Source organism: Notechis scutatus, chromosome 5 (genome assembly GCF_049901735.1).
Source record: "Notechis scutatus isolate UNSWTSFEM ecotype Mainland chromosome 5, rNotScu1.2, whole genome shotgun sequence".
NCBI lineage: Eukaryota > Metazoa > Chordata > Lepidosauria > Squamata > Elapidae > Notechis > Notechis scutatus.
Window position 1 is genome coordinate 35,214,122 of NC_142013.1, and position 21,349 is coordinate 35,235,470.

Here is a 21,349-nt window from a genome sequence, read left to right on the forward strand (position 1 = left end):
CACTGGGAGTCCAGGCGCTTCAGCGAGCAGCATGCTGGATTCATTAGTGGTGCACGGGATTTAAAATTATGAATTTAGTGGTCCCTGAGGTCTGTAAGGTTGGGGACCCTTGTTATAAACCACTATGAGATGCTAATAGCACAGTATATACTAAGAAACAGATAAAAATAGATAAATCAATGAACCTTACCTATTTCATAAAAAGAATGGCTAAGTGACACAGTAGCATACCTTCCCATGTAGGAAAGTAGTTAGAAATGCTATGTAGGAGGCAACATGTTGACCAACTAGTCTGTGGAAGGAATTTTGATATCTACTTTTTAGAAGTAATTGGAGGCAATGGGAAAATAGGTGTGGAAACCATAGGCAGTTTTTCAAGGTATAATCTCACTTCTGAAACCACTGAAGCAGCAAATCAGTGCTAGATTTTCAAAAGGCTGTACTTTTGTGAGCATTTTTTTATATAAAAATTGAATATCTCCTGGTCAATGGCTTATAACAACGGACAGTGCAATTTTCTCAGTTATGAAGATGTCATAAAGTCTGATTGTCTTGTCAGAAATCATGATGCTATATGTATCAGAAGGGGCTTCAAACAACACATGTATCATTTCTGTGTGTGCCCATCCTATCAGTGTTTAAATTACTAAAAGCCAAAGGTTACATCTTCCTTATTTTTGTGATAATTTTAGATGTTCCTCAAATGAGGAACATGACTTATAGGTCTTATGAAGGTCAGCTCACATTACTTCCCAAATCAAAGCAACAATTATTAGGGGTAGATCATTGCCCTGAACATGGTTTATGAATAAGAGAATTACTTTAATTTTGTTTTCTTCAAATTTAATAGATTTTTCTCTTTTTAAAACACTTATACTCAGAAAAATCTAAAAAATCTGTTTTTAGTTTTTATTTATTTTTTATTAAATTTATATGCTGAAACTTTCACCAGTAATGCAACATTTTTGTTGATGGATTGACACCCAATCAAGTAACTCTTCTATAAGCTGTATGCTTGCATCTAGTAAAATAAGTCAACTTGATATAGTATAAATACAGGAAGTAGGAAAAAGTACACAAATAAAGATAAACAAAGTACACAACTAATAAATCTTTCAAAAATACAGAACACATGCATATTATGTAATCTATATATATTTCCTTCTCTGAGACTCCTCTACCAGATCAAGGAATTTTTGTGAAATTTTCCGCACATATAATGTTGAGATGCAATTAGGGGTAATTTTAGTTGTATATAGGAAAGGGAGGCAACAATTTTCTATAGGAAGACAAGGTATTTTAAAACGTCCCCAATTGCAGCAGGCAGCATAAAAGCATATCATAAATTTAGATCCTTATTTGTTTTGTATTTTGGAATATTTTCCCAATAAAATACCATAATTAAGCCTAGCAGAAACTACATGATATACTGCATATTTGTTTAAACTTTACAAAATTTATACTGGTAGTTTGCTGCTGGTAGGTCCTCAAAACTTATTGGATTTTAATCTTATACCAGTACTAATATTTGATTGTTGTGGTGGTTTAGTGGTGAAGGAGCTCACCTCCCACTGGAAAGGTTGAGAGTTCAATCCTAGGTAGTAGCAGATGTCTCTCTCACCTATGGCCAAAGAAAAGAAATGTCTGCTGTGAACTTAGTATGGCATCACAAAGGGAATCTGGCTAGTAAATGCTCAGCTCCTTTCAGTTGCCCTGACTCTACCCCACATTAAGTGATTACAGGGACATAAAAAGTTTTAGTAACATAGCATACATGCATACTCTATATAGTAATTATATGTTATGTTTTGTCATTAAATGTTTATTGTGTAGTATGGATATTTAAATGCAAGAAATCTAAAGATCACTTTTTGGCACTGTTAAGTAAAACAATTGAGATATAAGGTTACTAAGAGTACTGGGAATTACCTGTGTAGAATCCTAATACATTTTATGCAACTAGAGTGCTCTAGGTTCCCCAGGGAAGAAGGATGAGTATTCAATTAATCTTCAGTGTGTATGTGACCTAACTGAAGGAAGACCACCTTCAATGACCCCGTGTCTCTTGTTCCATTCTCTGAGTGACAAACAAGTGGTAGTAGTGCTTTGATTCCACAAAGAGGCATAAGAACAAAAGAAGGCCTATTCACCAACAAAGATTATATAACTCTGAATTCTCATGCATGAATGGCTTAGCAGAAAACAGACACAGGTTTTTCATTAGCATTTGCTTTGTTTCTCACATTCCTGAAATAAAGCCCAACAGATGTGACTGTATTTGTAGAATAGGCAGCACACACATTAGAAAGAAAAGTCAAGGCTATTTAATTGAAACATATGGGATAACAGCAGTGACACTTGACAGGTATCTGGCACAGTTTTGATGGTTTTCTTTTGGCTTTCAGGATGCTTATCAGAGTAATTTTCCAGTATGAACAGTATAGCAAGCCAACACAATAGGGCTAATTGATTAAGTCTCCTTGATTTGAAAGCTGATGTTCTTGAATATTTTAAATTCTTCCATATGATACTTGATATTAGAAGACCATGAAAATAATAACTATCATTCCACTGTACAAATAATAAATATGGTGGTCCAGACAATAGAAATATTTAATACCTTAAAGAATAGCACAGACTGCTAAGATTTCCAATAAAATGAGGACAACAAAATTATATGGGGAATGTAAATAATTTCTTTGCAAACATCACCTATCCTATTCATATATTAAAGTAGAATAAAGAATATATGATAGAACTTCACTTTTTTAAGGAATTCCTTCAGGGGAATGATGTAATTTTTTTCTACATCAAAACTTATTAAACTGAACTAATTCTGCAAAGTCTACAGGAAGGTGCCTTATTTCAGATTGCTTTTTTTATCCAACTAGGATGCATCTTTGTATTGGAAGTCCAGGCTCTTCTTTTAGTCATGTTTGGGCTAAAAACTTAATCTGGATGTTTTTGCATACAAAACATCTGCTTTGATATCACATAATGATTCTGCTGAACCCAACTCATTTTCTAAATGAATTTCTAAAAACAAACCCTAGGAAAATAGAATTCTAAGCTAAATATACATTTGGTCTCCAATGTGTTCTTAGGATACTTTTCATCTTCTGGTCTGATCTAATGATTTAAATGACCTTGGGGTCTAGTAAACGACAAGTGAAATTAATACTAAACTTTTCCTTCCTTAGAGAAACTTATTTTATGGAAATGTTGACATAGAAATGTTTGCAAGTTTATATATTGTGAGAAAAAGCAATCGTATTAAGAACCAAAGCAAATGAAAATAGTTGAAATAAAGTATTTGTTTTGCATATACAAATGAATTGATTGTTGGGTTCCTCAACAAAATAAAACCAGGTTACAGGCTATATACATTTTGTTTGCTAATAGAAAAGACCAAGAAAACATTGTAAATCATACTATGACCTTTATTGCTGGAATGCTTGTGATAATACCATTTGGGGTGACCTTACCAGGGCACCTGTGCTTATATTAAATAGGATACTATTTTGTTTGTAGATACCATCATTATCAACAATGCCATTTATTGTGCTCATGTACTCCCTTCTTTCACATCATTAGGAAAGACAACAATCTGCTTTTCATTATCTGTGTCCTTGCTAAGGTCACATTTCTAGCTGCTTGTCTTTGCTTACAAATGCACATGTTTACCCATTCCTTTCTTCATGTCCCCATTATTAAATTTCCACACTTTGTAAATGCCCCACTCTTCAAAACAGCTGGGACAAAAAGGTGGCGATTCAGTTGAAATAAAACATAATTAAGTATAGCAAATATATTTGTTAAGAAACAGCTTTTCTAAGCAAGATGTTCTCAATAGCTTAGCATCTCACATGTTTGGTTTGATTCAGTTCCACTGCTTTAGGAAGGTTACTCTGTCTTCATCTTATCATATTAATATAATCAACCTCAACTTCAGTTGCTGGTACATTAAGATTGATCACACACTATTTTTAACCCACCTCTAGCAATATCATATAAAATTGATTTTGTTACAAGAAAAAAGAATATACAAGAAAAAAGAAAAATATAAAGGTGAAAATATATTTAATCTTGCAATAAGATCCAACCCAGAAAGCCTGTCACTACCATACCTTAAACATAACTCTGCTCTCCAGCCAATCTTTATTTTTCTTTTTTTTAAATGATTTTCACTTATATTTTATTTCATTAAACACAGGGTTTGCCCCCTGTCTTTTATTAACTTTTCAAAAACAAAAAAAAAAGATTTAAATGTTTGATTTTCAGAACTTGAGCTACGAGTATTTTATTTCTAAATATAGAAACATCTAGGGTTTAGAAGTGTGCCCTACCCAGCTCTGTCTGTTCTTATTAAAGCATTTTTCAAAAACAAAAAAATTAAAAGATTTATGTGTTTTGGTTTTGTTTTAGTGCAACTCTTGAGATGTTTGAACTTCAACTCCCACAGTTCTTAGCAATGATAACCTTAGATAAGGAATCCTGGATGAAGTTCACACAGCACAAATTTATTCAGGAATAATTGGAAAAATTGATCTAGTGCATGAAATCTTTAAAAAAAAATTTTTTTTAGAGAAGTTATGTTTATAGAATTGTTATACAGGTTGCTCAGTGGTATTCTCTTGACTTTAATGCTTGAAGCTTTACACGTTTATATACTAGTTCTCCAAGGTATTGCCTGCTTTATCACAAGTTTGTTTAATTCTTGCAAAATGCAAAGATTATTTTAAAGATGACTTTAATGCACAAATTTATTCAGGAATAATTGGAAAAATTGATCTAGTGCATGAAATCTTTAAAAAAAAATTTTTTTTAGAGAAGTTATGTTTATAGAATTGTTATACAGGTTGCTCAGTGGTATTCTCTTGACTTTAATGCTTGAAGCTTTACACGTTTATATACTAGTTCTCCAAGGTATTGCCTGCTTTATCACAAGTTTGTTTAATTCTTGCAAAATGCAAAGATTATTTTGGCACATTCCAGTTAGAAAAGGGTTCTGTTCTAACTCCTGGGCACTGAAGTACTCATCTTGTGATTATCTGCACTAATTGTTCAAATAAACATTAACAGGAGAAAAATGTTTTGGCACACAGTATATAAATCAGGGAATATTCTAGCTTTCACAGAAGCCAATACACATACCATCACACATGTAAAGATTTCTTTCTGGCTTTCCTTGCCAACTGAGAAAGAAGTTCAATGTGGTGAGATCTTAATGAGGCTGCTATGTGGAATGTAATCCTGTGTGACTGAACCTTATTTCTCAGTTTATAGAAAAAGTGAACTTTTTATACATGGCTGTAATATTATTTTAAATGTTTAAAAAAATATTGTAATGATTTTGGATTTTTATGGTTAATATTTTACATCTGGTAAGTAATAAATGATTCACTCATAATTAATATTGCTGCTTCAGTTTTTGATCTGACTAAGCTTAGAGTCTTCTTAGTAGTGTACAAAGTTAGCATCCACCCCCCTCTCCTAGAAGAATAAAATATTTTGGAAAATGTTAAAAAAGGCAGAATATTAAAGGAAAAACATGCTCTTAGAAAGCAGCCCCCACCTTTCTTAATAGCTCCACCAGGACTGGACCAGCCTATCTACAAGGCAAAAGACCTTCAGCTCCAGGATTATGGGATGAGCCCTCACTCAAGATCCAACCAGGACAAAGCCATTAAGACACAATAGAAATTGACACATCGCCCTTTCAGAACACAAGCCTCTTCATTACATCATCACCTTCCAAGCTTCAACCAAACCTGGGAGTCTGACTACAGCCAATAGAATGCATTTCTTGCCTCCCAAAGAATTATCCTAAGGGAATAGTCATGGAAACAATTGTCCTTCCCTGGTATACTGACTAGAGCAAAAGCTGTATAAAGTAAGCCAATAAATAAAATGGGCTGGATTATTTTGCTTCATGAATAGTCTATTCTTTATGGTATCAGGCAAAAGAAGTTAAAGGATTAGGATTCTGCTACATGCAATAATTCAAAGTTACATTTATATTCATATGATCTTTCAAAGCAAATACCAAGGCAACTACTTATTTAACTTTTAGCACTATTACCCTAGATGAAACCACTTATAGCAAATAGCTTGATTCACCTTCTCACATTTGTATCCCTCTTAAAATCTTGTCATGCCGGGTCCCTTATTCCAGGTAAATTAAAAAGTCTTTTTCTCTGTTCCATTTTTAACTGACTTCAAGTATATTTATTGCTTGGGGGTGACCATTAATTTTGCACTGAGGAGCTGGGTGTTTCATTACTTTTATACCATTTAGTTTTGCTGTAGTCTGCAGCCCCAAGATTAATAAACATATATTCTGTTCTATCTTCAGTCTGATTTTTCCTTCTAAAGCAATGACCTTGATGTATTAGTCAAAGCTCCAGTTTAAATACCTTTCTCAAAATGGAGATCAGAGCATCCCTCTATGTATTTGTGGTATATAATTTGTCCCTTGTGCAATATAGACCATGCATGTGGAAGGAGAGTACACAACATTCACTACTATCCAATATAGAGAACCAATTGGAAATGGGAGACAAGGCAAATGTTAATCATGGCACAATTTCTTCTTGAAGATTTGAAAGGTAGTAACTTTAGATGAAGGTCAACAGTTGTTCCTGTTCTACAGCATGGTGCACATAAACACAGATTTAGGTTACAAGAAGACATATTCTGAATGCCAGGGAAAGAAATTTCTAAAGTAAAAGTACTTTCAGAGTGGAATTACTTAGAGAAGTTGTTGTTCTCCCTTTTACTGGATATGCTGAAATAAAATTTAGATTGCATCCCTCTAGGATGCTTTAATTTAGAACCTTGCAGTGGTAGCAACTTGGGCTTGATGTCTAAACTGAAAAGCTATTAAGAGCTTTGTTTTCCAAGGGTAAAAAAAATGAGAGGGGATGCTCAGAAGTTGATAACAGTTATTTGAATATACTCCACATTTTCCAATATTTTTGCCCCTGAGCCTGGTTTTCTTCTTGCAAATGTTTCATTATCAAACTAGATAAAGTTAATATGATTTGCTGACTTTTTTTAATGTGTCAGTTGTCCTACTTGTTTTAAATATGATTGTTGTAAATTGTAGTCCTTTTTCTGATAGGCCTACCTGGCTTGGTTGGCTGCATTGTTTCATCTTAGATTGTTCTTCTCCATTATATTGGTCATTTATGTATTGATTGTTGGATGTATGATAAGGGAAGATGTTCTCAGATATGTTTGTGCTTCCTTCTTAGTCCTGTCTTTGCTTTTGTAGACTAGATTTGTCTCTGTCTTTGTTAATGAGTAATGTCTCAGAATGTTAGGCTTCTAGAAATGCTGTAATGTTTTGGGATTTCATTTGATCTAATGTCAATTGAATCTGTGGGGAAATTTATCTTGGCTTCTGATAGCCAACTGATGTTCTTAATCTTTTGTGTGTTTATCTTCCATAGTGGCTTTTCCAACCCTTGTTTTGTATGCTGTAAATAATTTCTGCTCTGTCTTCTTTTGTTGTGAAATCTTTGGGTTTGCTTATGAAGGTTTGGAAGTTTTTGTTACTTTGTGGGATATTGTATTGGCTAATAGTTAAAGTAATCTGTTGATGGTTTCTGAGATATTATCCTTTCATGAGCTATATTGATTTTGTTCTAATTGGTAGCATGGAAAGGCATTTTATATGAAATTATCTGCATATTCATTAAAGAATGTCGTAAAGATAGTTGGATATTTTGTTTATAGTACTGAGTCCTATGATGTGCTTTTTTAGAGAGATAAGAATATAACCTATATCAGGGCTGTCAAACTCATGGCCCACAGGCCTGATGTGTCATGTGCTGGCCACACCCATGCCTAGTTTAGCGAAGGGGAAAATTGTGATACATCATGTGATGATACTGTGATGACACGAGTTTGATACCCCTGACCTAGATGGAAACATGTAAGAACTGTTATTTAAGCAAAAGGGCTAAAATATTTTTGTAAATCCAGAGAAAAGATATAACATTTGTAAGTAGCTATTTTAACTCCATTCAAATTGCTGAAAGGAATTATAGTATGAAGGAAATTACAGGTGGTAGTTCTTAACTGGACAAATGATTTCCATCATTCTGAATGATATTCAATAGTCCCATTGAAACAGAAGGGACTGAAATTACTTTTGACTAAGCTGATTCCCGATTATAATAAGTTAGATCAATGATGGCACACCATGTGGAGTCAGCATATCAAAAATTCAGAAAATGTCTAATTTGACTTTGCTATATATCAACTCATAACAAAGACTTGCTTTGGATAGTGAGATGGAAAGCAAATAAATTTGATAAATAAATACTTACATAATTGTAAATATTTTTTCAATTTGTTTTTGTCTCTAACAAAAAAATGTCTATCCAAGGCAGCTCCAAGTTGTACAAGGCCTGTAAACCTCAGGGAATGCTCTTGCATAGCCTTACAGTCTATGAAAAAGTCAGGTAACCACACACCATTCTCAGAAGCTTTTTGTGGGTTCCAGATGCTGTGTGAGAGCAGAACCTTCCTATACAATTTCCAGAGGGTCCAGAGGCCATATGAGGGCACATCATATTCTTGAGAAAACTCTGAATTCCCTGTAGAGGCTGAATATAGTGTGTTCTTATATGGCTTTTGAATTGTTTGGCAGTCTCATGAGAGGGCCCTAATCTTGTGTGGCCTCTGAAGTCTTTGAAAATTGTCTGACAACTTGTGTAGTCTCTGAGGTCTCAGAAGATCATGCAAGAACATTTTTCAGCCTATACAGAGTAAGCAAAAACAGGGTCATCTTGCACAACTTCCAAAGGGTACAGGTTCACATGAGAGTACACCACATTTTAGTGTGGCCTCTAGGCATGTCACCAAAAATGGCATAGAATGTCATGGATTGGCTATCATTGGGTTAGAGCATGATTAACTTAATCAGGTTTATGTTCTTCATTTCTTTACCTCTTAATTGCTGAAATATTATTCTTATAAGACAGATAGAAACTTATAATAGGCCAAAATATACTTCCAGAATAAATAAGAATAGTTGTAATAATAAGTTGTTCTTATTAATGTGATTGTATCAAGAATAGATAAAGTTACACAATATGCATTTTCATTCTTTCTAAGGAAAGTGCTACATGCAGTCATATAGGATTATAAAAGAAAGTTTGATTCTTTGAAAGACACAAAGATTGCTCCACTTTATCAGCCAAGAATGAGAGGGTGCAAAGAACAATACAGGTGAACAAATACATTTTATCTATTCTTTTTGGTTTTAGCACATACCCACAATCTGATTTCTAAACTCTGGAAATGGTCCTCACCAACATAAAAAGTATTGTAAAGAGAGTAATCTCTAACTTAATTTAAAATGAATGGCAATGAACCTTTGGCATTTTTAGGACAAAGATCTCCAGTAGCCCAGAATGATTTGATTCTCCAAGGATGATGCCCAGTGTCGGATAGATAAATGTGATGTATTAACTGTCTGTATGATAGTGTCTGTTCCAGAGTGGTTAATGTTTTCTCTTTGGAAGACATCTCCTTTTTCCAAAGGTTAGGACAAGTTTTTATTTATTTTTATCTCTTTTTGTGACTGCCTGGAATGCAGTCATGCTGTGAATGTTTCAGATTTGTTTGATGCTCCCATTGTGTCAAATAGATATACATTACTCTTCTTTATCTTCTGCCAGGCAAGACTATCTGTATCCGTATTGGAAAGCATTTCCCCCTACCCCCCCCTCCCCAATCAACAGCTGTCTTACATATTGGCAAAAAAAATAAAATCAGAAAATAAAATACAGGCTGAATAGTCAAGACCTTGTTGATGATCCAAACTCTGTCAAGGATCTTGGAGTATTCATCTCTAATGATCTAAGTGCTAGAGTCCACTGTAACTACATAGCCAAAAAGGCATTAAGCGTTGTTAACATAATCTTATGTAGCTTTTTCTCTGGTAATATTACACTACTAACTAGAGCATACAAAACATTTGCTAGACCAATACTTGAATACAGCTCATCAGTCTGAAACCCACATTACGTATCTGATATTAACACAGTTGAGAAAGTCAAGAAATATTTCACAAGAAGAGTTCTCCACTCCTCTGCTCGTTGCAGAATACCTTAGGCCACCAGACTTGAAATTCTAGACCTAGAAAACCTAGAACTATGCTGCCTTCTGTCCTATTTAAGTATAGTATATAAAATCATACATTGCAATGTCCTACCTGTCAATGAATACTTCAGCTTCAACCATAACAATACAATAGCACACAATAGATACAAACTCAAGGTTAATTGCACCAAACTTGATTGCAGGAAATACGACTTCAGCAACAGAGTGGTCAATGTCTGGAATACTCTACCTGACTCTGTGGTTTCTTCCCCAAACCCCCAAAATTTTAACCTTAGACTTTCTACTACTGACCTCACCCCTTTCCTAAGAGGTCTGTAGGGGGCATGCATAAGCGCACCAATGTGCCTACCGTCCCTGTCCTATTGTTTCTTTTATTTTTCTTATATGTATCTATGTATTCATAACTATGTTTTTACTTATACCTATTATCTTGTAAGCAATTGACAAACCAAATAAAATAAAAATAAATAAATGAATCATGTCCGTCAAAAAACTCCCTTTTGGTGACTTGTTATTATCACTGTCAAAACAGTCATTACAATCATACAAACATGTATAATTGAGGCATTTTAGTGAAGCCTGAACTGAAAGGTTTTGTAGCCATTTTTTGTTCTTTAAAGTGTCCCCTAAAAGCACGTACGATTACTTTCATTGACATGTTTCTAACTTATGTTCATTAGATGGCAAGATTGTTCCTGTCGAAGGAAAGGCAATGTAATAGGAAATATAAGACAAACTTTGTAGATGATGTGTATTTGTGTCTGTGTGTATACATAGAGAAACATATATAGTTCAGCAGGTTTGCCAAGTGTATCTTCAAAGATTGAGTGGCAGTGACTGGCAGTGGTGAATTAAGGCTCATTGGTGCCCTAAGCACTGACAAATCTTGGTGCTCCTCTCCTTTGTACATATTATACAAATGAAGCCTTTATATCAAATGGTAATACAAAATGAAGCTTATAACTAATTTACAAAGTTTTTTTTGAGATAGGATGGTATTCACTCATGTTTTTAAAGAATTACAGCTGTATTGAACTATTAACTAGTTAAGCTACAATAAACAAATGTCTACATGTGTAGCATTTTACATTTTTGTCAGAGATTAAACTTTGCAAAACTTGTGTAGGGAGTCTAATAAGAGCTGGAAAAGGTATTCTAAACGTGACTTTTACTGAATAATAAAGTCTCCAAATACCTGTCAGTTTACTGAACACCTGCTTTACATTTAAGCAGGTAGTATTCAAGTAAATTTGACTGCAGTAATTGATGCTGAGCATTTTCTTCTAGTTGCCATTTTTCAGCAAGTGCCATGTTTTACCTGTCAGTTATTTAGAATCACACACTTCAAACTATTATTAGTTAAATATGTTGTTTGCCAGTCAAACTTTGAAAATAATATTAAAGATAGTACCCAAAGCCATATACTACCTCAGTCACCATAACTGACAGCAGAAAAGTGGTTTGGAGATCAAGGTAGTTGAAATTATAATGGATTTCTAATTCCCCACCCCACCCCATGCCTATTTGTGAAAAAAAAAGTTATACTGTAGACATGTAGTCTCAGGGTGGATCAGTGTTAGATGCAGGACTTACATGTGTTGTGTAAGAACAAAATTGGGAAAAAGAAGTCGCCTGTCACGAAAGTAACTTTTTACACATTGAAAAGCATAAGAGTGCATTGTGCCTCAGACAGCTATTCAGTTCTATTCAATTTATTTTATTTTGATTATTTTCCAGGTACAAAATGACAAGAATCACATTACCTGTCAGAATATACATACATTTAAACACATATCTATCAGAAAGACTCCAAAATCCCATAGTTGCAAGAAGATTCAGAAGATTCTATTGAATTTTAAGACAACAAAGGCTTTTCTCTAGAACTATAATGACCTAGAACCACAAAAAAAATTTCTTTATAAAAGGTGTGAATATCCGTGGTAGGGAAAGGAACAAATGATGACATATGCACAATGACATCATTCTATAAATGCGATATATTATATCCTTATATAGTCTGATGTAATTACATAATAGCAATATTTGTATGATAATATCATTTAAATGTCATTTGGCATCTGATTGGTATCATGATGCATGAAATCTCCTTGCTTGTATTCACAGATTTCAGAAGAAAAATGTTTATAAGATTTATTAATATGTAATAATATATTAAAATTTGTTCCATATTGTAATCAAAATATGTGTCATATTTAGATATGTATAATATCTAAATATGGGTGCAACAGACACCAAATGCTGCTTTTGCAAAGAAGCTTAAGAAACAATGGACTAACCAGTTAGCTGCTGCAAGAAGATTGCACAAACTGATGACAAACAATGGCATGACAAAGGAGCAATGATGGTGTATTGGAATATCTGCAAGAAGTACCATTTCTCTACAGCTAAGAACAGGTGGGACCAAAAAATACTCAAAATAATAGAAAATTAAGAAGCTAAAATATTCTGAATGACTGGGCAACCAATCGAAATAATAATACATGTTTACATAATAATAATGATAAACCATAAAATAGAGAAAGAAATAGAAAATGAAAAAGCTAAATTGCTCTGGAACTTTAGAATTCAAACAGACTGGCAACTGTCACCATTCCAGACTTAACAATTGTTGCTGACCTGCTTGGCCAATAGTCTTGAGTCCTGTAGCCCATTTGTCACCAGATATCTAAGAACTGCAACTCAAGCATGGACCTTGTTGACTTGGGTGATGACTGATCTGATAACCCCATATCTATGTCAAGGTAGTGCCTTACTAAGTGTTTTACAATTTATTTCTAGATATAAACATAAATTGGTGGGCTTCATAATGGCAATATATATATGTAGCTAAACTACTTATTTCCATTTTCTTTTTTTTTTAAACAAACTTTATTGATTACAAAACCAAAATATCAAACAAACACAACACACAGAAGAAGAAGAAAAAGAAATAGAAAACAGAAAATGATTAAAAACCTAACAATTCAATCGACAGTCTATGGTTCCTTGTTTGTTATCAATATTGGTGATACATTTACAAATACATCTGATTGTGAATATATAATTATGATTTACATTTCACGTTATTTACTAATATATTTTCCTTTTTTGTTCTATCCAGTCATACCAGCATTCCCAGCTTCTATAATATTCTGATATTTCTTTTTCCTTAAGTGCTAAGGTTAACTTGTCCATCTCTGCACAGGCTGTTATCTTCTGTATAACCATCTCCTCTGTTGTAATATCTGCTTGTTTCCAACACTGTGCAAAGGTTATTCTGGCTGCAGTAAGAATATACAGTATTATATATTTGACATTTTTAGGAATTTGTCTATTAAATATCCCCAATAGGAAGAATTCTGGTTTTAATTCAATTTGTTCCGCCGTTATTTCCTCTAACCATTTTTTTTATTCTATGCCAGTATCTTTGGGCTTCAGTGCAGGACCACCACATCTGAAAAAATGTTCCCTGTTTCTTTTTACATTTCCAGCAATTCGGATTCATGTTAGGAGACATTTTCGCTATTCTCAAGGGTGAGAGATGCCATCTATAAAACATTTTATAGGCATTTTCTTTATATGCTGCTGATCTTGTAATTTTATTATTCCTTGTCCAAACCTTTTCCCATTCTAATAATGTAATGCTACATCCTATGTTTCTGCTCTAAGCTATCATGTTGCCTTTGACTACTTCCTCTTCTAATTCCGTCTCTAGTAAATAATTATAAAATTTAGTTATATTTTTTTTATCTGGACCTAATAAAATGTTATCTATTTGTTGTGCCTTAGTATAAATTCCAAAAATTTTCTTGTCCTGCCTATATCTATTTTGAATTTGCAAGTAAGCCCACCGGTCTACTTGTAGCCCCTGTTCTTGGAGATCTTGCCATGATTTTAAAGTTCCTTGCGCGTCAAGAAGGTCTTTGTATTTTATCATTTTATTAAGATCTAGATTATTTGGATGTATCATCGCCTCCATCGTTGAGATCCAAATTGGGATTTTTAAACAAAGTTTTTTTTGTTCCAATTAGCCAATAAGGAATCTCTAATTATATGTCTGTGGAAATACTTCTGCTTAATTTTCCCAATGTCCCATAAAAATCCATGCCATCCCCTCTGTAAATCATGGCCTTCTAAAAATAAGATCCTTTTATTCGACAGATTTACCCACTCTTTCAACCAGAGGAAGGAGGCTGCACTATAGTATAATTCCCAATTTGGGAGTGCCATACCTCCCCTCCTCTTCATATCTTGCATTGCCTTTAGGTTTATCCTCGGTTTTTTCCCTTGCCAGATAAATTTGGTGATTATCTTGTTAAGTACCACGAAGTAATTTTTATGTATTTTTATTGGTATTGTTTGGAATAAATAAATAAATTTGGGCAGAATATTCATTTTTATAGTGGCAATCCTCCCTAATAAGGAGATTTGCAATTTAACCCATATCTCTAAATCTTTTTTAACTTGCTCTAATAATTTATTATAATTATTTTCCATTAGAGTTTTGCATTGAGCCATCAACCAAATTCCTAGGTATTTAACTTTTTTTACTATTTGTAATCCCATTATCCTTTCCAATTTTAGTTTTTGTTTTTCTGTTAAATTTTTAGTTATTAATTTCATTTTTTCCTATTAATTTTAAGTCCTGCAACTTCCCCAAATTGATCTAACTCTTTCAGTAATTCTTGACCTATTTCAATTGGTTCCTCTATGAAAAATACCATATCATCCGCAAATGACTGGAGTTTATATTCTTCTTTTTTAATTTTTAGTCCTTTTATTCCTGGGTTCTGTCTCATTTGTGTAAGCAATGTTTCCAAAGATAATATGAAGAGCAGGGGGGATAATGGACATCCCTGCCTGACTCCTTTCTCTATTTTTATTGAGCGTGTGTACTCTCCATTAATTATGATATTAGCCTTTTGTGAATCACAAATTGTAGTCACAATGTTTTCAAACTTAGTGCCTAGATTCATATTGTAAATTTGTTGAATTAGGAATTGCCAATTTAAATTGTCAAAAGCCTTCTGTGCATCCAAGAATACAAGGGCTATTTGTTTTTCTGGGTGGGCTTCGGAGTATTCCAAAACATTTAATACTATCCTTAAATTATTCCTGATTTGTCTATTAGGAAGAAATCCATTTTGATCTTTATGTATATATTCATTCAATATTTTTTTCAATCTATTTGCTATAATTGTAGTAAATATTTTATAATCAGTATTTAACAGGGAAATTGGTCTATAGTTTTGTATATGTCGTGAATCTGAATCTTCTTTCGGAATCAACGATATCAATGTCTCCTTCCATGAATCCGGCATTCTTGCTGCTAGTAGGACCTCATTATATACTTCCACCATAAGATGTCTTATTTGTTCTCCTATTTTTTTATAAAGTTCCCCTGGTATCCTGTCAGGTCCTGGGGTTTTATTGTTCTTTTGGTTTTCTATTGCTGCTTTTAACTCGGGCCACGTAATATCTCTAATTAACATTTCCTTCATCTCCTCCTTAATTATTTTATCTTTAGTAATACCCAAATAGTTTCTTATCATATCCTCATTTACCTCCTTTTTATAAAGATCTTCAAAAAATTTACATGCAATTTCTTTTTTCTGTTCTATCCCTTGTTGGGCATCCCCATTCTCATCTATTAATTGGTAGATCAATCCTTTTTGTTTTTCTTTTTTAAGTTTATAGGCCAACAACCTTCCTGGTTTATTGGCCTGTTCAAAAAATATCTGTCTGGCTGTATTTAACTTTTAGACCATTCCTTCTTTTTCGATTAAATTAAATTTATGTTTAGTTATTATCATCTGTTTTTTCAATTTGCAATCTTTGGGGGTGTTTTGCAGCTGAATTTCTAATTCTTTGATTCTTTGTTCTAATTTATTTTGTTGGGCATATTTTCCTTTATTTCTTTTAGCAGTGTATGATATCGTTATGCCTCTTATTATTGCCTTCATTGTATCCCAAATATTCTGTTTCATAGTTGCCTCATTATTATTTTCTTTTAAAAAATAGTCTAATTCCTCATCAAGTTTATTCATAAATTATTTCTCTTTCATTAACTGTATATATAAGGTCCATCTTTTCCTTGGTTTCTTCCTGCCTTTCCACACTATCTGAATCGGGTTGTGATCCGCCCATTCGTTTGGTAAGATTTCAATCTCTTTTAATTCATTTACTAATTCACCATTCATCCACACCATATCAATTCGTGTCCATGATTGGTGAGGGTTGGAGTAAAATGTAAATGGCTTTTTCTCAGGGTTTAATTTCCTCCACATGTCTATCAAATTTAGTCCAATCATCATTTCTTCACATGTTTTTGGTAATTCTCTTTTTCTCCCCCCCCCCACTATGATCTTTCTGGTGGTCCACAATAGCATTGAAATCTCCCAAGATACAAATATTCGTTTTATCTAATTCCACTAATTTCTCATGTAATTGTTTAAAAAATTCCTTTTGGTTATCGTTAGGGGCATAGATTACCACTAGTAGAATTAGAATTGATTTAATCCAAATTTGTAACATCAGAATTCTTCCATTGTGGTCTATCCAAATTGGCTCTACTTTCATATTGTCTTTCACATATACTGCTATCCCTTTCTTTTTCCTAAAATCTGCTGGCGACATATACAAATTCCCTAGCTTGGGGCATTCTAAATATTTTTCTTCTTCCTTCCTTATATGAGTTTCCTGTAAACATATTATATTTGCATTTTGTTTAATTAATTTGATTAATATTCTTTTCTTTTTTATCCTAGAGTTTAGGCCATTTATGTTAATTGATAGTATTTTTTTTCTTCATCCATCACCTAATTGACTCTTGCTCTTTGTCTTGTAGTTACTCCTGTCTCTCTTTGTGGCTGATTGTGCATCTTCGGTTCTTCTCTGTCTTGATGTTGTTTATTTTTGAATTCCTACAATTCCCATCTCTATTTTTGGTAGTCTTGGTCGTCTTGCGAATTCATTTCTAACTCGTCTCTACTACTCGATTCTTCATGGCCTATCAATCGTTCATAGAATTCTTGGGCTTTTTCCACGGAGTCTACTTTAATTTTTCTTTCTTCCCGAGTGATTAGCATTCCCTCTGGGATTAGCCATCTAAAAATGATACCTTTTTGGTTTAATTGGTTCACCATGAATTTATAATCTTGCCTCTGCTCTCTCACTCTTCTTGGGATTTGTTTAAGCACCAAGATTTCTTTCCCTTTGTATGTAATTGTTTCTTCTCTAGAAATTTTGTATATAATATCTCGAACTTTCCTTCTGGCAAATCTCACATGGACCTCTTTTGGATGTTTATGTCATCTTGCATAATTTGTGCTCACTCTGTATACTTCGTCTAACTCTTTCAGAATATCGTCCTTATCTTTTTCCAATAGGTCTGCTAATATTCCTGCCATCACTTGTTCTAAGTCCTCTTCTTTAGATTCCATTATATTTTGGAATCTTAGATATGCTGCGGCCTTATACATTTCCAAATATACCAAGGAGTCGTCCATTTCTTTACTCACATTTCTTAATTGCTGACCAACCATTTCCAGCTTCTTTTCCGTTTTTTCCGTTCTTTTCTCAACCTCCTTTATTGTTGATTCATTCCTTTCTAGTGCTTGCTGTATTGTTTCGATTTTTTGATCCAGCTTTAGGATGTCTAGTTTCATTTCTGCCTTTAAGTTTCCCATCTCTTCTTTTAGTTCATTTGTGTCAGCTCTTGATTCGATATGATTTTTTTACCACTATTTCCTGAAGCTTCAGCAAGGACTCTTGTAAAGTAAGAAGGGTCGATTGAATATTGGCATTCGTGATGATAGGTTGCTTTTCTCCAGATAAAGTTTCTTCAGTTGTCTTTTGTGCCATCACTGGGGTTGATGGCATTGAAGTTGTTTGTATTGAACGGAGGTGCTGAAGCTCCCTCTGGGTTTCCTGCTATCTCCTCTTGCTGTTGGAGTGACCCTTAGGGGTGCACGCATCTTGTAGAGAAGTGTGTCAGTGTGGGGAGACTCAAGTTGTGGTGTGGAAAAGGCGATTCTCATCATGACTTAGAGAAACCCTGTGGAGACCCTGTGGAGGCCGACAACAAGAGACTGTCAGCAATGGTGGTCCTAAAGCCTTGATCGTTGCATACATGAGGAAGCAAGTGAGTGACAGACTGTGGTGAACGAAGAGTGCGAGTGAAAGAATTTGCGATCCTGATTGAGCATTGAATATTGGAGTATCTTAGTCAGAGTGAAGCCCAAAAACAGCGGCCAAAGCAGATACAAGTGGCGGCGAAAGGGCTCGTGAGACGGAAGAGGGTAAGGACGCAAGCGATCGGACAGAGAAGATAAGAGAATGGGAGGGATCTGAGAGACTGATAATAATTGGGGGAGAGAAAAAAGAAGAAGAAAGAAAGAACAATAATTTAATTTAAGGGAACTTTGAAGGATTTGAATTGTGGACTTTGGGGAAAATTGGAAGGACAAACTTGAGATGGGGGGAGACTTGAAGTAAGGAATTAAATTACAACTTTAAATATTCCACGAACAAAACTGAATAATTTACTAGTCTCCTTTTGGATTATTGGACTGGAGCTGTAGTAAGTGGAGAAGATTTATTAAAGAAAGAGACTATTTGAATCTAAAAATTGACTTGTTAAACTTTCAAACAAAAGGAGAAACGACTACAGCACAAAGTGTGGTGAGATAGTGAAATCAGAGACATTACTCAGCAACTCTGTACTTCCGGTGCGCTCGGTGAAAGAATCTTGAAGAACTGAACAATTATATTAAGACACTTTAAGCTTTTAAATTTGCGGATTGCAACAATTATTTCTTGACACCAACTTAACTGATTTTTGAATGTGGTAAATGTAATTTATATATACTTAATTGATACATTAGTAATATTGTAGTTTATATTTGGTTATAACACACATAAAAAGGGAGGTGATAATTAATTATTTAGGTATAGATATTTGATTATAGTTGATTAGATTGAATTAAATAATTAATTGTGATTAATTGTGATTATTATAGATTAACTAATTAATTATTGTATAGTAAGGTTGGTATATCTATATTTAGATTTGTAAGTATTTGAAATATTATTTTATAACACTATTTTGAGATTTGGGATTCTATAGCATTTATAGGTATATAGGTTAATATTATTTAAATTTAAATAGAGGAATTTGATATATTATTAAGAATTACAAATCCAGATATTTGATTTAGAAATTAGCTGTAAAAGTGTTCTGGAAAATATATATATATATATATATATATTATATATTATATATATATATATATATTGATAAGAGAGGTTAATCCTGTAACATATCATATTATTTAGCGTAGTGGCCATTTATAGTTGATATTTCTTAATAGTGAATGTTAATTTGGGACAACATATTTAATATAATACAAAAACAAAAACAAATTTTACAAGAAATGACGTCCGTCACTAGTACAACACTTAAAACTGGAAAGAAGACTTCTTCAATACAAACAACTTATTTCCATTTTCAGCAGACTGGTGCACAGCCTTTAAATAAAAAAGGAGCAAGATTATCTCAATAGAGTCACTTCTTCTTGAAATAGAGGTCGCATATAAATATTCAAATGAATAAATAAATAAATATATTTCCCAATAGGTTTGTCATGCATATTCAAGCGTCTTCAAGATAAATTAGTGAATTGGATGTTAGAAGAAAGTAATCTAATGGAAGAGCAAAACAAATTCAAAGAAAGATGTTAATATTGAAGTGAAGTACATTTTGGGTGGGCAATTTTAATGTTGCCTTTATTGATTTAAAGGGAACTTCACGTGCGATCCCTGCAAACAGACTCAAGGGAAAACAGCACACTTTCCTCTAATAATTGACATATCCTTGTTTTGATTATAGAAGTTAATAATTCATGAAAATAATTCAATGGAGGTTCACTGCAGCACTCAGAATGTCCTTCTCTCCCTACAATTCTTATTGAAGGGACTGGAGCAAGGATGCATTTGACACTTACGTTTTTCAGTTTCTATATTAATTTCTTGTGCCAGCTTTGTTAGAATTGGAATTTCATCCCCTTATGCTTTCCAAAAGACCAGTCTCATTCCTTTAGTATGAGAATGATATAGTTATTTTCTGTGTATCTTAAATGGACTTGAGACAGTATCTATGGGAATGCTTTCTCTACCATAGAGAGAGAAAGTCTAGTCAGTAGTCATGACAAAACAAAAGATGACACATTTTCCAGAAGACATTTGATTTACTGCCACTTCTAGAAAAGTAATGGTAGCTACATTGATTAGTTCAAAGTATTCAAAAATGAGGATGTGTTCTGCAAGATTTGGCTAATTGGAATAAGCATTTAAGGGTTATCTGCACTCAGGCTCATGGCGACACAATACAATATTTGTTATGCAAATCAAAATGGTAATAATCACATTTGAGCTGCAACAAATCTTTATGAAGGAAAGATAATGAGCTTTCTTGTTTATTATGCCCAGATCGGTAATTACCCTAATTTGAGTCATCTCAAAACTATACACCCTACATTTTAAAGGACTTTGAGGATTTAAAATATTCCTGTGTTTTCCCCATTTCCTTGCTAAGATTAGAATCAGTTTTATTTGCATGTGGCCTTAGAATTTTGGCTTAAATGAATTTTTTTGCAAGCTCTCTAACTTCCTTGATCTTCAGTTAACTTCAAGATAGCTTCAGTTGAGCTAAAATTTTATTTACATCTACAGAAAGACTTAAGTGTCCTGTTTTTACTAAAAGCCCTTTTCAACTATAGTACTTCTCCCTTGCTAATATGTCCAGTTTATAGGAAAGCCATTACTTTCAATGGATTTCATGTTTTGTCATCATCACTGCTGGAAGGGTCTTTTAATATTATTTACTGGTAAGAGTTCTTTTTCAGATGCTTCTTCACTATCCCTTTTATGCAACCTCGCAAAATAGCCATAAACACTTTGTTATTTAACTTACATGGAATTTCAGAAGAGGAAATGGTTGTTATTGATTTCTAGATTTCAGCAGATATTTGGTTTAATCTGAAATGTAGTAAGACTCCTAAAGAAGTGTGTCATTTCAGAGATATGACCTATGTTTTCAGTCTGTGTTTAATTTTCTAATATCTACATTAGCTAAATCTCTGAAAACACAATTTAACTTTCTATGTTTTTTTTTTCATGGATAGATGAAGAAACAGTGATCCTGAAACAGAAA